A 17,024-nucleotide genomic window follows, 5' to 3' on the forward strand; every position below is an offset into this window, starting at 1 on the left:
CTTGCGCGTGAGGGAATGTATTGGCTCACCTGGGCTTCCGGCGTGGCTCAATCCAGGTGCTTCATCCATTTCTCTTTTCCTGTCTCAGTCCTGCTTTCCTCCACATGGCTTCATTCCCAGGCAGCCTCTCCTCAAATCCTGTCCACATTCTGCCAGCTTGGATTCCCCATGGAGAAGGGGACAGCGAAGACCCGGATGACCTCTCACTGCCCCCACCTCAGCCATTTGCCTGCCCGAATCAACCTCAGCTGCCAAGGACAGGCTGGCCAGCCAAGTCTGGGTTTCCAGCTTCCCCCAGACTGAGTGGGGAGAGAATCCCCAAAGGGAAACCAAGATACTCTTACCAGAAAAGTGGGGAGAGACTAGAGACTGTTGTGGAGGCAAAAGAGAGTGGGCCCATCGCAACCCCGTTTAGAAATTAAAACAGCTCTGGATCCCCTTCTGCTCAGAGAATTTCTTCTTCCACCAAATGATTTGGAACATCTATTACGTGCTTTAAAACACAGAGTAGTGGGACTTCCCTGGTGGTCCAGTGGCTAAGACCCCATGCTCCCAGTGCAGGAGGCCCGGGTTTGATCCCTGGTCAAGGAACTAGATCCCACATGTCGCAACTGAAGATCCTGCATGCCACAACTAAGACCCAGCGTAGCCAAATAAATTAAAAACAACAACAACAACAACAAAACACACACAGAGTACTTGCCCTCCTGGAGCGTCCAGACCTGGATTCTAATTAACTAATTGCACAAACACCATGGAAGCAAAACAAGAAAGGAGTTCTGGGAGCCTGCCTGGGTCTGAGACCTGAAGAAAGGCAGGAGGGAGACAGGAGAGCTCCAGGCGGAGAACCGGCCGCTCGCCAAACCCCTGCGGTGGGCGGGAGCTCAGGGCCTGAGTCCCAGGATGGAAGCCTGTGGGTGGAGGGTGGAGGGCGGAGGGCGGAGGGCGGAGGGCGGAGGGCAGAGGGCGGGCTGACAGGGCCTGGGCTATGCGGGCAGGAGCAGTTAGAGGGTCTTGATCAAGGCAATGACTGGGTCAGGTGTGGATATTAAAGGATTCCTTGGGCTGGCAGTTCATCAAACAATTAAACATAGAGTTACCATATGACCTAGGAATTCTTCGCCTAGGTTTATTCCCAAGAGAAATGAAAATATGTGTCTACATGAAAAGCTGTACACGGGTGTTCACAGCAGCCTTACTCAGTCCCCAAAAGGTGGAAACAACCCAAATGTCCATCTGTGTATGAAGGGATAAACAAATTGTGATCCACCATTCAATGGGCTCCTACTCAGCCTTTAAAAGGAATGAGGGCCTCACACCTGCTACAACACGGATGCACCTTGAAGACATTAAGCTCAGTGAAAAGAGCCAGACACAGAAGGACAAATAATGCATGATTCCACTACCTGAGGTTCTCTAGAACAGGCAAACTCATAGAGACAGAAAGTGTATTAGCGCTTGTTTAGGGCTGGGGAGGGAGGGCTGGAGGGCTGGGGGCTAGAAGCCAGGAGGTTTTCTTTTTCTTTTTTTTTTTTTTTTAAGTCTTTGGCTGCGCCTCGCGGCATGTGGGATCTTAGTTGCCCAACCAGGGATCAAACCCATGCCCCTTGCAGTGGAAGTGCAGAGTCTTAACCACTGGACCACCAGGGAAGTCCCAGGAGGTTTCCTTTTGAAGTGATGAAATGTTCCAAAAATTAACTGTGGTCATGATTGCATGGCTATGAACATACTAAAAACCACTGAACTGTACATTTTTTTTTGGATTTTATTTTTTTTAATTAATTAATTTATTAATTAATTTATTTTTGGCTGCGTTGGGTCTTTGTTGCTGTGTGCGGGCTTTCTCTAGTTGTGGCAAGCGGGGGCTATTCTTCGTTGCGGTGCGCGGGCTTCTCACTGCGGTGGCTTCTCTTGTTGGGAGCATGGGCTCTAGGCGCGTGGTGTTCAGTAGTTGTGGCACTCAGGCTTCAGTAGTTGTGGCTCACGGGTTCTAGAGCACAGGCTCAGTTGTGGCGCGTGGGCTTAGTTGCTCCGCGGCATGTGGGATCTTCCCAGACCAGGGCTTGAACCCGTGTCCCCTGTATTGGCAGGCAGATTCTTAACCACTGCGCCACCAGGGAAGCCCTGCTCAGTTGTTTTAAATTATATGCACTGTGTCTGTGTCCCTGCTAGAAAGTCGGCCCCAAAGGGAGGAGGGCTGAGTGTTTTCTCTGGCCGCGTCCCTCCAACCATGAAGCCCGTCTGAGTCTGGCTCAGCTGAACTCCCTGTGGTTTGCTAAATGAATGAATGAGTGAACAAATGAGTGAGCGAGTGAGAGAGGAAAGGGGTGGGAGAAGCAGCTGGGCCTGGGTGGGTCCACCAAGTAGGCCAGTTGCCAAAGGGAAAGCTGGACATTCCCCAAGTGGCCGCTGGTTGGCAGCCTGGTGACACTGACAGCCAGGAGGGCTGGGAGCCAGAGGTGCAGGCAGGCTGGGCTGGGTGAGGTGGTGACAGAAACGGGTGTGGCCCAGTGACAGGGAGGCTGCCTGGCCGCCACCAGGCGGGGCTCCCCTATGCCAGGCTGCCTTCCAGGGGGAAAGGGAGCAACCAAAGGGTAAGTCGGCTGGAATGTTTTCCAGGAACAAGAATGGTCTGGAAAGTACAAAACTCCAAAATGCCAGGGTCCAGATCCCATCTAAGCCACTTGCACAGGGTGGAACCCAGGGGCTTCAGAGAGAGGGCGGCCGGGCCCAGGTGGTAGGAGAACTCAGGCTTCGGGGCAACGTTTCCTGCATACCCGTGGCCTTCCCGGAACTCAGCCAGCCTTGGGGAAAGGGGTGTGACCCAGGTCCAGGGCCAGACGGTCCACCAGCATCGCCAGCACCCAGTGCAGGCTACTGGGCTGATGGGAGAGAGGATGCAGACACCAGAGCCTGACCCACGATGGGGGCGTGGCGGGCAGGCAGGGTACAGGGGCAACCCAGGAGGGCTCCCAGCATGCTGTGATCGGACCTGGGATCGGGCCTGGAAGGGCCAGCTGGGTGACTGCGGGGAGAGCGCAGGGCCGTTCAGTGTGCTCTGAGAGCTCGCTGGGGAAGATGGAAGGGGGCGAGGCCAGACCCTGTGGCCAGTGTGTCCCACCAGGAGTGTCTGTTCTCATTCCTGCTGGGGACAGTAGGGATTCTGCAGCAGGGGCAGGACCCCAGCTGGTTGTGGGGCAGAGTGTAGAAAGAAGGCTCTGGCTGCCTTTGGTGAATAATTTTGGGGGTGTGATGGTGGGGTTCAGGTGGGACATGGGAAGGCTGGAAGGAGAGGGTGCTGCAGAGGGAAGCCGTTACCGCAGGCCCTGAGGGCACTGGACGCAGGGTGCAGTGGAAGGGTGCTGAGAGGGGCCTGGTCAAGTTTCCAGTGTGGCCCCCCCAGGTCTTTGCACCCTGCCCTTCAGCCTCCAACCCTCATCTCCTGCCCTGCGGGCGACCAGGTCCTTCCTCACACAAGCCAACTGGGCCCAGCTTTATTTTCCAGACCCTATGAGGGTGACCAGGAAGCCCAGGACCCCTGTGGGGCTCCCTCTCTCCCAGCACCCAACACTGAGAGCCCCCAGTGAGGGGAATTGGAGGACCAGCCATCATTGCCCACACTGCCACCCAGGGCCACTGCAGGGGTCACGCCTGGCAGCAGTGATTAGTTCTCTAGGGACACCCTGCACCCTGGGGGGGACCACTTCCCACAACAGGTCCTGGTGTCCAGGCTCAGCCCCAGAACCCGTCACCCCTGGAGGCCTGGTCACTGTGGGCTCTGCAGGCCGTCCCCTCCAGGGGGTCCACCAGGCCCCGGTCAGGGTCAGGGTCAGGGTCAGGTTGGACCCTAAAGCATTTTGTCTTGCCATCCATTTATCCTTCCAGCCAGTTAGTTGAGTTTCCAGCGACTCACAACCAGAAACATCTTCCCCGTTTAGAGTCGGCAGCAGCAGGAGCAGAGACAGGGCCGTGGGGCAGCGGTGAGCCTGCTTCAGGGCAACGCGCCACTTCCCCTCTGATGAGGACACACAGGGGAGCGTGCTCCCCAGGCGGTGTCTGCAAGACGCAGCGGAGGCTGAGGAAGGAGCAAGCCTGCTCGGCTGCTGTGCTCAGGCTCCCGCTTGGTGGAGCTCCTGTTCATCCGTGATTCCGCTGGTGCTGGCAGCGGTCGTGCCCCGGAATTAAACAGTGGTATGATGGGCACCACCCCCTGCATCTTAAGACTTAAAAAAATTTTTATTGCGGTAAAATACAATAAGATATAACAAATAATATAAATATATAGTAAATTAATAAATTATATATAATAAAATTCACCACTTTAGGTGTACAGTTCAGTGGTATTAAGCATATTCATATGGTTGTGCAGCCATCACCACCATCTCCAGATGACGCTTTTCATCTTCCTCAAGTGAAACTCTGTCCCCCTTAAACACTAGCTCCCCATCAGCCCCTTCCCCAGCCCCTGGAAACCTCCGTTCCACTTTCTGTCTTTATGAATCCGACTGCTCTGGGCCCCTCATACTAGTGGATCCTACAGGATTGTTCTTTAGTGACTGGCTGGTTTCACTGAACATCATGTCCTCAAGGTTCATCCATGTTGCAGCAGGTATCAGAATTGCCTTCCTTTTTAAGACTGAATAATATTTCATTACCTGGATGGACCACATTTTGTTTATCCATTCATCCATCCACGGACACTTGGGTTGTTTCCACCTTTTGGCTGTTGTGAATAGAGATGCTATGAACGTGAACGTACAAATATCTGTTCGAGCCCCTGTATTCAGTTCTTTTGGCAATATACCCAGGAGTGGACTTGCTGGATCACATGGTGATTCCATGTCTAACTTTTTGAGGCGCCTGTGTCTTAAGTCTTTAAGACTCTGGAATCCCCCACCTAACAGAGAGGCCTCATAGTACCTTGGTGTCTTGGTGTCAGGGTCAGCTCAGACCCTCATCTGCAGCGCTGGAGAGATCTGAGTGGTCTCCTCTCTCCTGAGTCCAGGCTCGGTCTGGAGTGTCAGGGAGGGGTCACCCACCCTTGACCTTTTTAGGGGATAAAAGTGAAGCAATGTCATCACTGGCTGCCCACCCCCACTCCCTGAGGGGGCTCCTCTAAGCTGCCCCAGGACCCTCCCCCGGCATCCACGCCCTCATGAAGTCCTCTCCCCTGAGTGCAGACTGGACTCAGTGACTTGCCTCTGACAAATAGAAGGTGACAAAGTGACAGAACGTCCCTTGTGAGATTGGAGATTAAAGACTGTGGCTGCCATCTTGCTCAGGCCCCAAGGAAGGAGCCACTGTGTCCAGCCAGCAGCCAGCAAGGACCTAAGGATGTGACAGCCATGGGGGCCTGGAAGCTCCCTCCCAGTGCTTTCTCCATCAGCTGCAGGTTCTCTTGCAAATACACCCCCTAGCCCTCCTCGTTTCCCCAGCCCCTGTCATCCCCAAACTCCCAGGAGCCATTCCAGCAGCATGTGAGGACAGATTTCAGGCATCCTTGCCAGGATTTGGAAAACGCCCCACATCAATAACTCCCCCTTCCCCAGCCCAGTTCTACCCCCCGGCTCCAGATCCTCAATATCCACTTTCCCTTCTCCGGGGTCCTGCGGGTGCAAGCCTGCTTGGCCACAGCTCCCTGGAGAATAAGCCATCTCTGCCCATAGTCAGGTCACATGAGAGTCACCCGTCATGACTTGTCAGGGGCCTGGAGGGGAGGCGGGCAGATCTGGGAAAGGACATCTGCCTCAGGTGAGGTCTGCACAGCCCGGGCAGCGGGAGGCTGGTCTCCTCCAACCAGGTTTGTGGCCACTTCTGCTGCCAGCAGTTTCGGGGGGATCCGAGTTCTGGGGCTGGGGGCTTCCACCCTGATACCCCGTCTGGGTCATGGGGTCCACCCTCTACTGTGGATCTTGACATTGGCCCAGGAGATGGCGAAGCACAACCATCCTTTCCTTTTCCCCACCACCCCAGGATCAAGTCTCTGGCCCAACTTCCAGCAAACCTGCCCTCCGGCTTTAGGGGCTGTGACTCTATGTGCTGCATGGTGGCTGTATGAGGGTCTTGGGGCTGCCACAGCGGGTACACAGCCAGGGTGGCTTAAACTACAGAGTTTTATCAACTCACAGTCCGAACGCTGGATGCCTGAGATCAAAGCGTCAGCAGGCTGGTTCCTGCTGAGGACTCTCCTGGGTGTGTAGACGCCGCCTTCTCCCTGTGTCCTTACACGGTCGTCCCTCTGTGTGTGTCTGTGTCCTAATCTCCTCTTCTTATAAGGACACCAGTCAGATTGGATTAGCGCCCACTCTGATGGCCTCATTTTACCGTAATTACCTCTGTAAAAGCCCTATCTCTAAATACAGTCTCATCCCAAGGTGCTAGGGTTTAGGACTTCAACATACACATTTTAGGAGGGATGCAGTTCAGCTGGTAACAGGGGCCCCTGGATCTCACTGCAGCCCTGAATTGCTACTGGATGACCTGAACTTCCTTCAAGGCTTCAAGCTGGTCAATGTCTGATCCTTAAAATTTCCATTGACCCCGTATCTCTCCAACGCTGGAGACAAAGCTTGCCTAGGCCAGTCCACTCCAGGCGAGCAGCTGCCACAACCCTATCACCAGCGGCCCTTGAGGGATGGGAATTGTGGATAAACCCCAGCTTCTTTGCCCCAGGGTTCCACCAATTCCCACTTCTCAGGGGTTGAATCCGTCACTCAGAGAAGCCATCAGATTTTTCTGCAGGAAGTCCGTGACACAGATGGGCAGGCGCAAGTGAGCTCTGGGGCCGGCTGGAGGAGTGGGTGACACAAGAACAGGGGAAAAAAAAAAAACAAAGAACAGGGCAAGCCAGTTGACGAAAGTCAGCCAGGCCAGCCTGTGGGCCATCTATGCATCACTGGGAGAAGACTCAGTTCTGGGGGCACGGGGGAGCCATCGAAGGTTGTAAGGACACGATATGGTGGGAAGAAGTGAGAACAACCCATATGTGCTTGTGCTTCTGGGCGAGTCCGACTCAAGCAAAATTCCAGTCTTAACTCCCTACATCCTGGCCCCCAGCCTTGAGGGACCCCTCCCCGTCCTTCCCAGCCTCCTTGTCACAAACCCCACCCCCTGGTCCCAACTGGCCTGGCTCATTCTGCAGGAGCCCCGGGGGCCATGCCTCTTCCGCTCCCACCTCACCTGTGCTCCGCATCCCGCCCTGATGGCCCAGATGGGGGTCTGGGCTTGTCTGCCCCCATCATCCTGAGCTCCTGGGTCAGGGGCCGCCTGCCATGCTGCCCCTCTGTGCCCAAGCACCACCTGTCCACCTGTCCCCTGGCCTCCCCGGCAATGCTGCCCGGCCCCCAACCCCGCTGCTTTGTCGCTGACCCAAGCCTGGCCCCATCTAGGGCTGGTGGCCCTAGGGCCCCTTCCTGCTGCTGCCATCCCTCTAAGTGGCTTGATTTGATTGAGCCATGCTGGATGCCACCTAATGTGACTTTGCTCAGCCTAACAACATTGATGGTGGCTCAGGGCGAGAGGCAGCTGGCGAGACAAAAGAGGCCAGGACTCAGAGGGTGGGGGTCACTCGGGGAGAGAACGATGGCCGTGGGGGGAGGAGGCTGCGCCCCTCAGTCCAGCCCTGCTTCGCGCGAGCCGGGACCAGGGCCCCTCCCCAGGACAGGCTCCAGGGGGCTGAAGGCCCTGGACCGGCCACTTCACCTCCAGAGCCTCAGGCTCCCCATCTATAAAATGGAAGTGGGGACCCCAGCCCTCCACAGAGACTGGTCTCCAGGCCCAGTGTCCCATTTGGTCAAGACGTGGGCTCTGGGCTTCCACCGCCCCCACCCTCGGCTAAGGGTCCTGGGCAGGCTTGAGTTCTTCCATTTACCTTCTCTGAAAGGGGCCAGATGCCCCCTCGCCACCCACTGGTTGGGAGAATTCAGAGGGCGTGTGGGTGGGGCTGGCCCGGAGCCTGATCTGCGGAGGAGCCGGGTACACACTGGCGGGTGAGCTGACGCTCCCAGGAGATGGGCAGTGAGTGGGGACAGGTCCTGGGTGCCCCAGAGGCTGTCTAGACCTGGGGATGGCTGTGGCTGGTCATGGGGGCCTGGCCTCTCCCTGTCCCCGGCTCCCCAACACCTTTGAGCATGCCACCTGCCCTCTGGGGGTGGGGTCTGGGCACGGCCCATATGCACAGTGGCCACCAGAGCCTCAGTTTATCTTGAAGACACAGATGGAGGCTGGAGGGGAGTTCGGTGGGGGGGGGGGGGGTGGTCCCTGGCAGCAGGAGAGCGGCCATGGTGTCCAAGAGGCAGAGGAGGCCCGCATGGAGGCCAAAGACGGGCAGTCTTAGCCGGATAGGGGGCTCGTGGTTGTGGGAGCGGATGCGCTTGGAGGGGGGCTCAGTAGTGACCAGCCAGGACCGTGGCAGTGGAGCCCAGGAAGGCTGCTGAGGCCTGAGAGCAGCAGGGCTAGCGAAGGCCACCTGCAGGAGTTCCTTTTGTAATAAAAATCAAGATCAGGGGAGGAGGAGTAGGCAGGTCAGGAAGGAAGGAAGGAAGGACAATGAACACCTGGGACGAGGCTCAAAGAGGAGGGACCTCGGCTCTGAGCTGCCCCAGCAGGAAGGGTCCACCCGGTCCCAGACACATTTCCACCAGCTGTGACCCAGCACCCTTTTGCTTTACTTTAAGAAAATACTGGGAGTTCCCTGGTGGCCTAGTAGTTCGGATATCGGGTTTTCATGGCTGTGGCTTGGGTTCAATCCCTGGTCAGGGAACTGAGATGCCGAAAGGGTAGAGTCCTAACCACTAGACCACCAGGGAATTCCCGCAGCAGAAACCCTTAAATCCTGCTGGTAGTACTAAAAAATCAGCATAATAATTTCAAATAGCAATGGGACAATATCTAGGGAAATAGCACTATGTCTATTTTAAAAATTGAATGTGTAGTTAAAAGCCTTCCTACAAAAAGACAGCTCCAGGCCCAGATGCTTCACCAGTGAATTCCACCAACATCTAAGGAAGTAATGACACCAATTCTATACAGACTTCCAGAAAACAGAAGAGGAAGGAGTACTTTCCAGCTCATTTTATGAGGCCAGTATCATCCTGATACCAAAGCCAGACAACTTTCTTATTACAAGAAAATAAAATTACACACTAAAATCCTTAAGAAACACAGATGCAAAAATCCTTAATAAAATGTTAGCAAATCTAACCCAGAAATATATAAAAAGGATAATATTTTTGACCAAGTGAAATGTATCTCAGGAATGCAAGGTTGGTAAACATTTGAAAATCAGTATAATTCAGCACAGCAATAGACTAAGAAAGACAAATCAAAAGATAATCTCATAAAAAAGAAAAGATATCTGATAAAATTCAACATCCATTCACGATTAAAAAAAAATAAAGACTCAGCAAACTAGGAGTGGATGGAAACATTCTCAAATTGATAAAGAGCAACTCTGGGGCTTCCCTGGTGGTGCAGTGGTTGAGAATCTGCCTGCTAATGCAGGGGACACGGGTTCGAGCCCTGGTCTGGGAAGATCCCACATGCCACGGAGCAGCTGGGCCCGTGAGCCACAACTACTGAGCCTGCGCGTCTGGAGCCTGTGCCCCGCAATGGGAGGGGCCGTGATAGTGAAAGGCCCGCGCACCGCGATGAAGAGCGGTCCCCGCACAGCGATGAAGAGTGGCCCCCGCTTGCCGCAACTAGAGAAAGCCCTCGCACGAACCGAAGACCCAACACAGCCAAAAATAAATAAATAAATTAAAAAAAAAAAAAAGAGCAACTCTGAAAACCTGCGAATAACATCATACTTACTGGTGGGAAATTGAATGCTTTTCCCCCAAAGATTGGGAATAAGGCAAGAATATGAGGTCTGGCCACTTATACTGAATGTTGTACTACAGGTCACGGCCCATACAATAAGTTACCGAAAAATAAGCGAAAGGCACACAGATTATAAAGGAAGAAAACATCCTTTCTCACAGACTGCACAGTCATCTCCATAGAAAAACCCAAGGAATCCACACACACCAGTGGAACTAATAAGTGAGTTTAGCAAGGTCACAGGATACAAAATCAGCACACAAAAAATCAATTGTATTTCTATATACTAGCAATGAGCAACTGGAAATGGAAATTTTACAAAATCACCATTGACTATAGCATCAAAAATAATGAAATACTTCCCTAACAAAAAATATATATATAAGATCTGTGTACTGGAAATGACCAAACATTGCTGAGAGAAGTTAAAGAAGACCCAAATAAATGAAGAGATACACCTTGTTCATGGATGGGAAGATTCAGTGTTAAGATGTCCTTTCTCCCCAAATTAACGTATAGATTCAAATGAATCTCAATCAAAATCTTAGTAGGCTTTTTTGTAGCAACTGACAACCTGATTTTAATTTATTATTATTTTTTAATACTTATTTTTATTTATTTATTTATTTGACTATGCCGGGTCTTAGTTTCAGCACGCAGGATCTTTTAGTTGCAGCACGCGAACTCTTAGTTGAGGCATGTGGGATCTAGTTCCCTGACCAGGGATCGAACCTGGGCCCCCTGCATTGGGAGCACAGAGTCTTAGCCACGGGACCACCGGGGAAGTCCCGACAACCTGATTTTAATATTAAATGAAAATGCAATGAACCTGTATTACTAAAATATCTTTGAAAAAGAAAGTTGGAGAAGTCACAGTACGCAGTTTCAAGACATGCTACAAAGCTATGGAAACGAAGAGAGTGTAGTATTGACATAAACATGGACATACATATCAATGAAATAGAAAAAAAGAGTCCAGAAAGAGACCCACAACAATGGTCAAGAAATTCTCCACAAAGATGCTGAGGTAACTCAGTGAAGAAAGGATACTCTTTTCAGTAAATGGTGTTGGATCAACTGGGTGTATCTGCCAAACAAATAAACAAACTCACATTGCGCCACACACCAGATTAGCCCGTCGTAAATCATAGACCGAAGTGTAAGAGCTGAAACGACAAAACTTGAAGAGAAAACCTGGGAGAAAGTCTTAGCCACCTTGGATTAGGCAAAGATGTCGCAGACGGGGCACAAAAAGCACAAGTCCTGAAACAAAAATGTGATATTTGGATTTCATCAAAATTAAAAACTTCTTATCTCTGAAAAACTAATAAGAAAGTAGGAGAGTGACTTCCCTGGTGGTGCAGTGGTTAAGAATCTGCCTGCCAATGCAGGGGACACACGGGTTGGAGTCCTGGTCCAGGAAGATCCCACATGCCACGGAGCAACTAAGCTCGTGCACCACAACTACTGAGCCTGCGCTCTAGAGCCCATGAGCCACAACTACTGAGCCCACGTGCCACAACTACTGAGCCCGCGTGCCTAGAGCCCGCGCTCCACAACAAGAGAAGCCACCGCAGTGAGAAGCCCGCGCACTGCAATGAGTAGCCCCCACTCGCCCCAACTAGAGAAAGCCCACACACAGCAACGAAGACCCACCGCAGCCAAATATAAATAAGTAAATAAATTTATAAAATAAAAACAAAAAAGAAAGTAGGAGAGCAAGCCATTGAACGGGAGAAAATATTTACAAAACATGTATCTGGTGAAGGTCTTGTATTCGAATGTATAAGTAATTTTTAAAAAAGCCAATTTTTAATCAGCAATAGATTTGAACAGGTGATTCATAAAAGAAGACATACGGACAGCAAAGAATCACATGAAGAGATGTTGACCATCATTAGTTATTGGGGAAATGCAAACCAAAACCACAATGAGATACCACTATATACGCAGTGGAATGGCTAAAAAATCAGAATCAACAACCCAAAATCCTGAAGATCCCGAGAGAGCCAAGGGGCCGGGGCGGGGAGGAGGGACGCAGGACGGTGCAGCCTCTCAGAACAAGAGCTTGGCAGTTTCTTATAAAGTTAGTCAAGGGCCTGGGAACCACAGTCCCACTCCGAGGTGTTTCCTCAGGAGAAAGGAAAACACGTGTCCACACAAAGATCTGCACACAACCATTCACAGCAGCAGAATTCACAATGCCAAAAACTGGGAACAACCCAAATGTCCACCAACTGGACGAATAACCAAACCTCGGGCCACCCATCCGGTGGAGCAGGACTCAGCAATAAACAGAAGGAACCATGATTACAAGCTGCATCATGGATGGATCTCAGAAGCTTTGCAATAAGTGAGAAGCCAGGTACAAAAGTCTACATAATCCATTTATATGTATTCTTGGAAAGGCAGATCTATAGGCAGAGAAATCAGGTGGGTGACGGCCAGGGGCCTGCGGGGGGAGAACAGGCTACAGGGGGTCCTGAGGGAATTTGGGGGCAACAAAAATGTCCTATATCTTGACTGTGGTGGTTACATGACTATATATTTGTCAAAACTCATTCAACTGTACATTTTTCAAGAGTATATCATGCCTCAATAAACCTGACTTTTAACACATGCTATGAAATTAATACATATGCGTGTTTGAAAATAAAATATGGTGTTAGTGAGTGTATGTACGGGAACTCTTAAACCCTGCTGGTGGGACCGTGAATGGGCTCATCATTTCCAAAAACAATTGGTCAATATCTAGTGAGGCTGAAGACGTGAAGATGTGCACCCCCTGATAGCACAGCAGTTCACAGCCCCCCACCCCTGGGAGAGACCCTGCCCCCTGCGTGCACCAAAGGCTTGTCCCGCAATGTTCCTTGCAGCTCTATTGTCATGGTCAAAAAAAGAAAGGAAAAGAGGGACAGGGAGGAAGAAAGCCAAATGTCCTCCAACAGAAACATGAACAAAGCAGGTGGGTTTTCCCTGGACGCTGGAATATCATGCAGTTAAATAATCAAGGAATCAGGGTGATAAGGGATAAATTTAGGAGTTTGGGATCAACAGTACTACATATAGAAAAGATACTATATATAAAAAAGATAAACAACGAGGACCTACTGTATAGCACAGGGAGCTATATTCAGTATCTTGTAATAACCTACAATGGAAAAGAATCTGAAAAAGAATACAGATATAGATATAACTGAATCACTTTGCTGTACACCTGAAAGTAGCACAACATTGTAAACCAACTATACCTCAAAAAAAATATTTTTTTTAAATCAACAAACCAGAGCCACCTCGGTCAGCATAAACGCAGCCCGAAAGCATATTGCTGAGCAGAAGAGCAGATATATCAGACCTGGTGCTTTAAGAACATGCCATGGAATTGTAAATCAACTATACTTCAATAAAAAAAGAAAAAATAAGAACATGCCATGGATATCATGAATCATTTCTATATTCGTGTCACAGAAGTATGAAAAACTGAGAGAGAAATACCCAATTCAGGGCAGTGGGAGTTTTGGGGGGAGGGCTGGGCAAGGTCTGGGAACACCCGGGACTTTAAGAAGAAAATATCTACAGTAGCCACATTCTTCACTCTATCTCCTCACCTGCTGTATTTTCTTCACAGCCCTTATCAGAACCTCACATTGCAGTAGGAATACACCCATCTGTTGGGTTGTGTATCGTCTGCCTCCTTCTGCTAAGATGTCAGCTGCCCTCTGTCTCCCAGCATCCAGAACAGTGCCTGTCACATTGAAGGGGCTCAATCGATGTTTGAATCAGTCTTGATTTGCACTGTTCAGCATTATCCCGACTTCCTGGCACCCCAACCAGAGATGGGCCCTCCCACCTGCTTCCGACCCCTTCCGCCCCCCTTCAATCCAGAGGCATAATGATCTGCATTCACACCGTAATTGTGTAAATTTTGTTGGTGGAAGGGTCGGTGGGCAGCCTGGGGAAGGGGGGATGGGGGCTATTATTACATTTCCTTCTTTTTACAGTCTCTTGGCATTTTTAGAGGGCGCCGCCCAACAGAAATATTACGCAGCACAACTGTGAACCAATGAGTCATTTCAAATATTTTGTATCCACATTTAAAAAGGAAAGAGAGGACTTCTCTGGTGGAACAGTGGGTAAGAATCCACCTGCCAATGCAGGGGACATGAGTTTGAGCCCTGGCCCGGGAAGATCCCACATGCCGCGGAGCAACTAGGCCTGTGTGCCACAACTACTGAGCCTGCGCTCTAGAGCCCGCGAGCCACAACTACTGAGCCCATGTGCCACAGCTACTGAAGCCCTCGTGCCTAGAGCCCGTGCTCCACAACAAGAGAAGCCACCGCAGTGAGAAGCCCGTGCACCGCAACAAAGAGTAGCCCCTGCTCGCCGCAACTAGAGAAAGCTCGCGTGCAGCAATGAAGACCCAATGCTGCCAAAAATAAATAAATAAAATACATAAATTTTTTTAAAAAAGGGAAAGGAACAGGTGAAATTAACTTTAGTAATACCTTTTATTTAAACCAATCTGTCAGGAAGAGGAGGATCCCTTCAACATGTGACCAGCACACACAATTCATGATACTTTATGTTCTGTTTTTGTACTAAGCCTTCAAAATCCAGTTTCTTCTTGACTGGCATGGCACCCCGCTCCATGCTGGGTGGCTCAACCTCGGAGCTTCTTAAGAAGAGCTGCGTGGGAAGTAAGAGTCCTCTGGTGTCTGGAAATGTCCTATTCTGCCCTAGCACCTGCAGCACGACCTGGAGGATGGTGGGCCTAGAGAGAGGATGTGAGGTGAGAAGTCCTGTCCCTGGGAACGTGGCTCTCTTGGCTGCTGGCGACAGGTCTTATGCCACGCTGAGCAGTGCCCTCTCCGGGAGACCTACGTTCACACTCTAGAAACTTTCAATATCTTCTCTTTATTCTGATGACTTTGAAACTTCATGATGATGCAACGTGGTGGAGTTTTTGAATCCGTTAGCTGGTTTGCTGTTTTTATTGTGCTGGTCACTTGGCGGCTTTTCCACTTCAGAGGTTCTGGGAAGAGCTTTTTATTATCTGTTCACAGTTGTCTCCTCCTCCTCTGATCTCATTTTGGAAACTCTGTCCCTCAAGTGCTAGACTTTCTGCACAGATCCTCCACCATCTCTTATCTTCTCTTTCCTAGTTTCTGTTTCTCAGATTTTTGTTCTTTCTTCCGTGAGATTTCCTCAACTCATTCTTTCAATCCTTCTATTAAATTTTTAAGTTTTTAGATTTTTTTTTAAATTTCACAAGGACTCTTTCTTGTTCTCTGCCTGTTTTCCAAAGTGCCCTGTCCTAGTCGCAGGGGTGCCTTGTCTTTTCCTATCTGAGGATGATCACCTAAAGTTTTCTTCTCGTCTCTGCATTAGCTCTGTTTCATCCAGTGTCCTCTTTTCCATTGGTTCTCAGTCTCTCAAGAATGTCTGAGCGAGGCACCAGGATGCAGCTTAGTGCCCATTCGCTGGGGCTTTGGGTTGTTCCCTTTTCTGATTCCTATAGCCTGTGAATGGTTGAGTAAAGTCTGATAGATCCACACAATAGAATACTAAGTGCCCAAGTACCATGGTGTTGAGAAAACCTCTTATTAAGATGAGGAAATGCTTATGTTACCAGCTATGCTGGGAAAGCTGGATACAAAACTCTATCAAAAGCAACAGTAGGGGACTTCCCTGGTGGCACAGTGGTTAAGAATCTGCCTGCCGGGCTTCCCTGGTGGCACAGTGGTTAAGAATCCACCCGCCAACGCAGGGGACACAGGTTCGAGCCTTGGTCCGGGAAGATCCCACAGGCTGCGGAGCAACTAAGCCCGTGTGCCACAACTACTGAGCCTGCGCTCTAGAGCCCGCAAGCCACAACTACTGCAGCCCGTGCGCCTAGAGCCCGTGCTCCGCAACAAGAGAAGCTACCGCAATGAGAAGCCCGTGCACCGCAACAAAGAATAGCCCCAGCTCTCAGCAACTAGAGAAAACCTGTATGCAGCAGCGAAGACCCAATGCAGCCACAAACTAAATAAATGAATTAAAAAAAAAAAAAAAAGAATCTGCCTGCCAGTGCAGGGCACACGGGTTCGAGCCCTGGTCCGGGAAGATCCCACATGCCGAGGAGCAAATAAGCCCATGCGCCACAACTACTGAGCCCGTGTGCCACAACTACTGAAGCCCTCGCACCTAGAGCCTGTGCTCCACAACAAGAGAAGCCACCGAAATAAGAAGCCCGTGCACCACAACGAAGAGTAGCCCCCACTCACTGCAACTTGAGAAAGCCTGCACGCAGCAACGAAGACCCAACGCAGCCAAAAACAATTAATTAATTATTTTAAAAAAGCAACGAAGACCCAACGCAGCCAAAACCAATTAATTAATTTAATTAATTGTAAAAAGCAACAGTAAAGAGACCTGAAAGGAACCACCCTGCAACATTAACAGCAGCTCTGTCTGGGGGCACCATCTCTTTTCCCCCTGCATCCTTTCCTGCAGCTCCACATTTTCTGGGTCCTGATGCGCTGGGGGGTCCCTCTGCCCTGGGTTTCTGCCCAGCACCACCCAGTCTGGCCACCTCTTTCTTGGCCACTTATCATCATCTCCCACCCAGAACTCGATGCTGGGGTGTCTGGTTCTCCCTGCCAGGCTTTGTGGGCAGTACCAGTTCATAACACTCAGCCAAATGCCTGAATTGAGGCCTGCTGGTGTACTCTCCAGAGCCCACAGCGCAGACAGACGGAACAGGACTCCTGTGGCTGTGGAGGGCAGCCCCCAAACCCAGCCTGCCCTGGCACACAGGAGCCAGCACACCTCCAGGGTGCCACCCCCATCGGGACCCTCAGGGACTCAGTGATGGACAGACCCCTTCCTCACTCCCCAGGCCTCCAATGCTCCGTGGGAAGGCCCAGCCCCCTTCATTCCCAGTTTCTGCTCTATTTATGTCTTATGAATTCAGTTATGTAAATAAAGGTGGCCCAGCCCAGGAAGGCACACCCTCCCCCTTCTCCTCCCTCTCCCTCCCTCTTCTGCTCCCCACTGTGTCCACACATTTCAGGTATGCCCCCCCCCCCCATTTCATACATTTATGAATAAACTCTACATTTATTCTTTCACATCTCTTCCTGCTAGAACCCAACTCGGGCCACCCAGCCCCTCCCCCAGACTGCTGGGCCTCCACCCAACCAGAATTTCCTCAGGAAAATAAG

Source organism: Balaenoptera borealis, assembly GCF_965194805.1.
Source record: "Balaenoptera borealis genome assembly, chromosome: 20".
Lineage (NCBI taxonomy): Eukaryota > Metazoa > Chordata > Mammalia > Artiodactyla > Balaenopteridae > Balaenoptera > Balaenoptera borealis.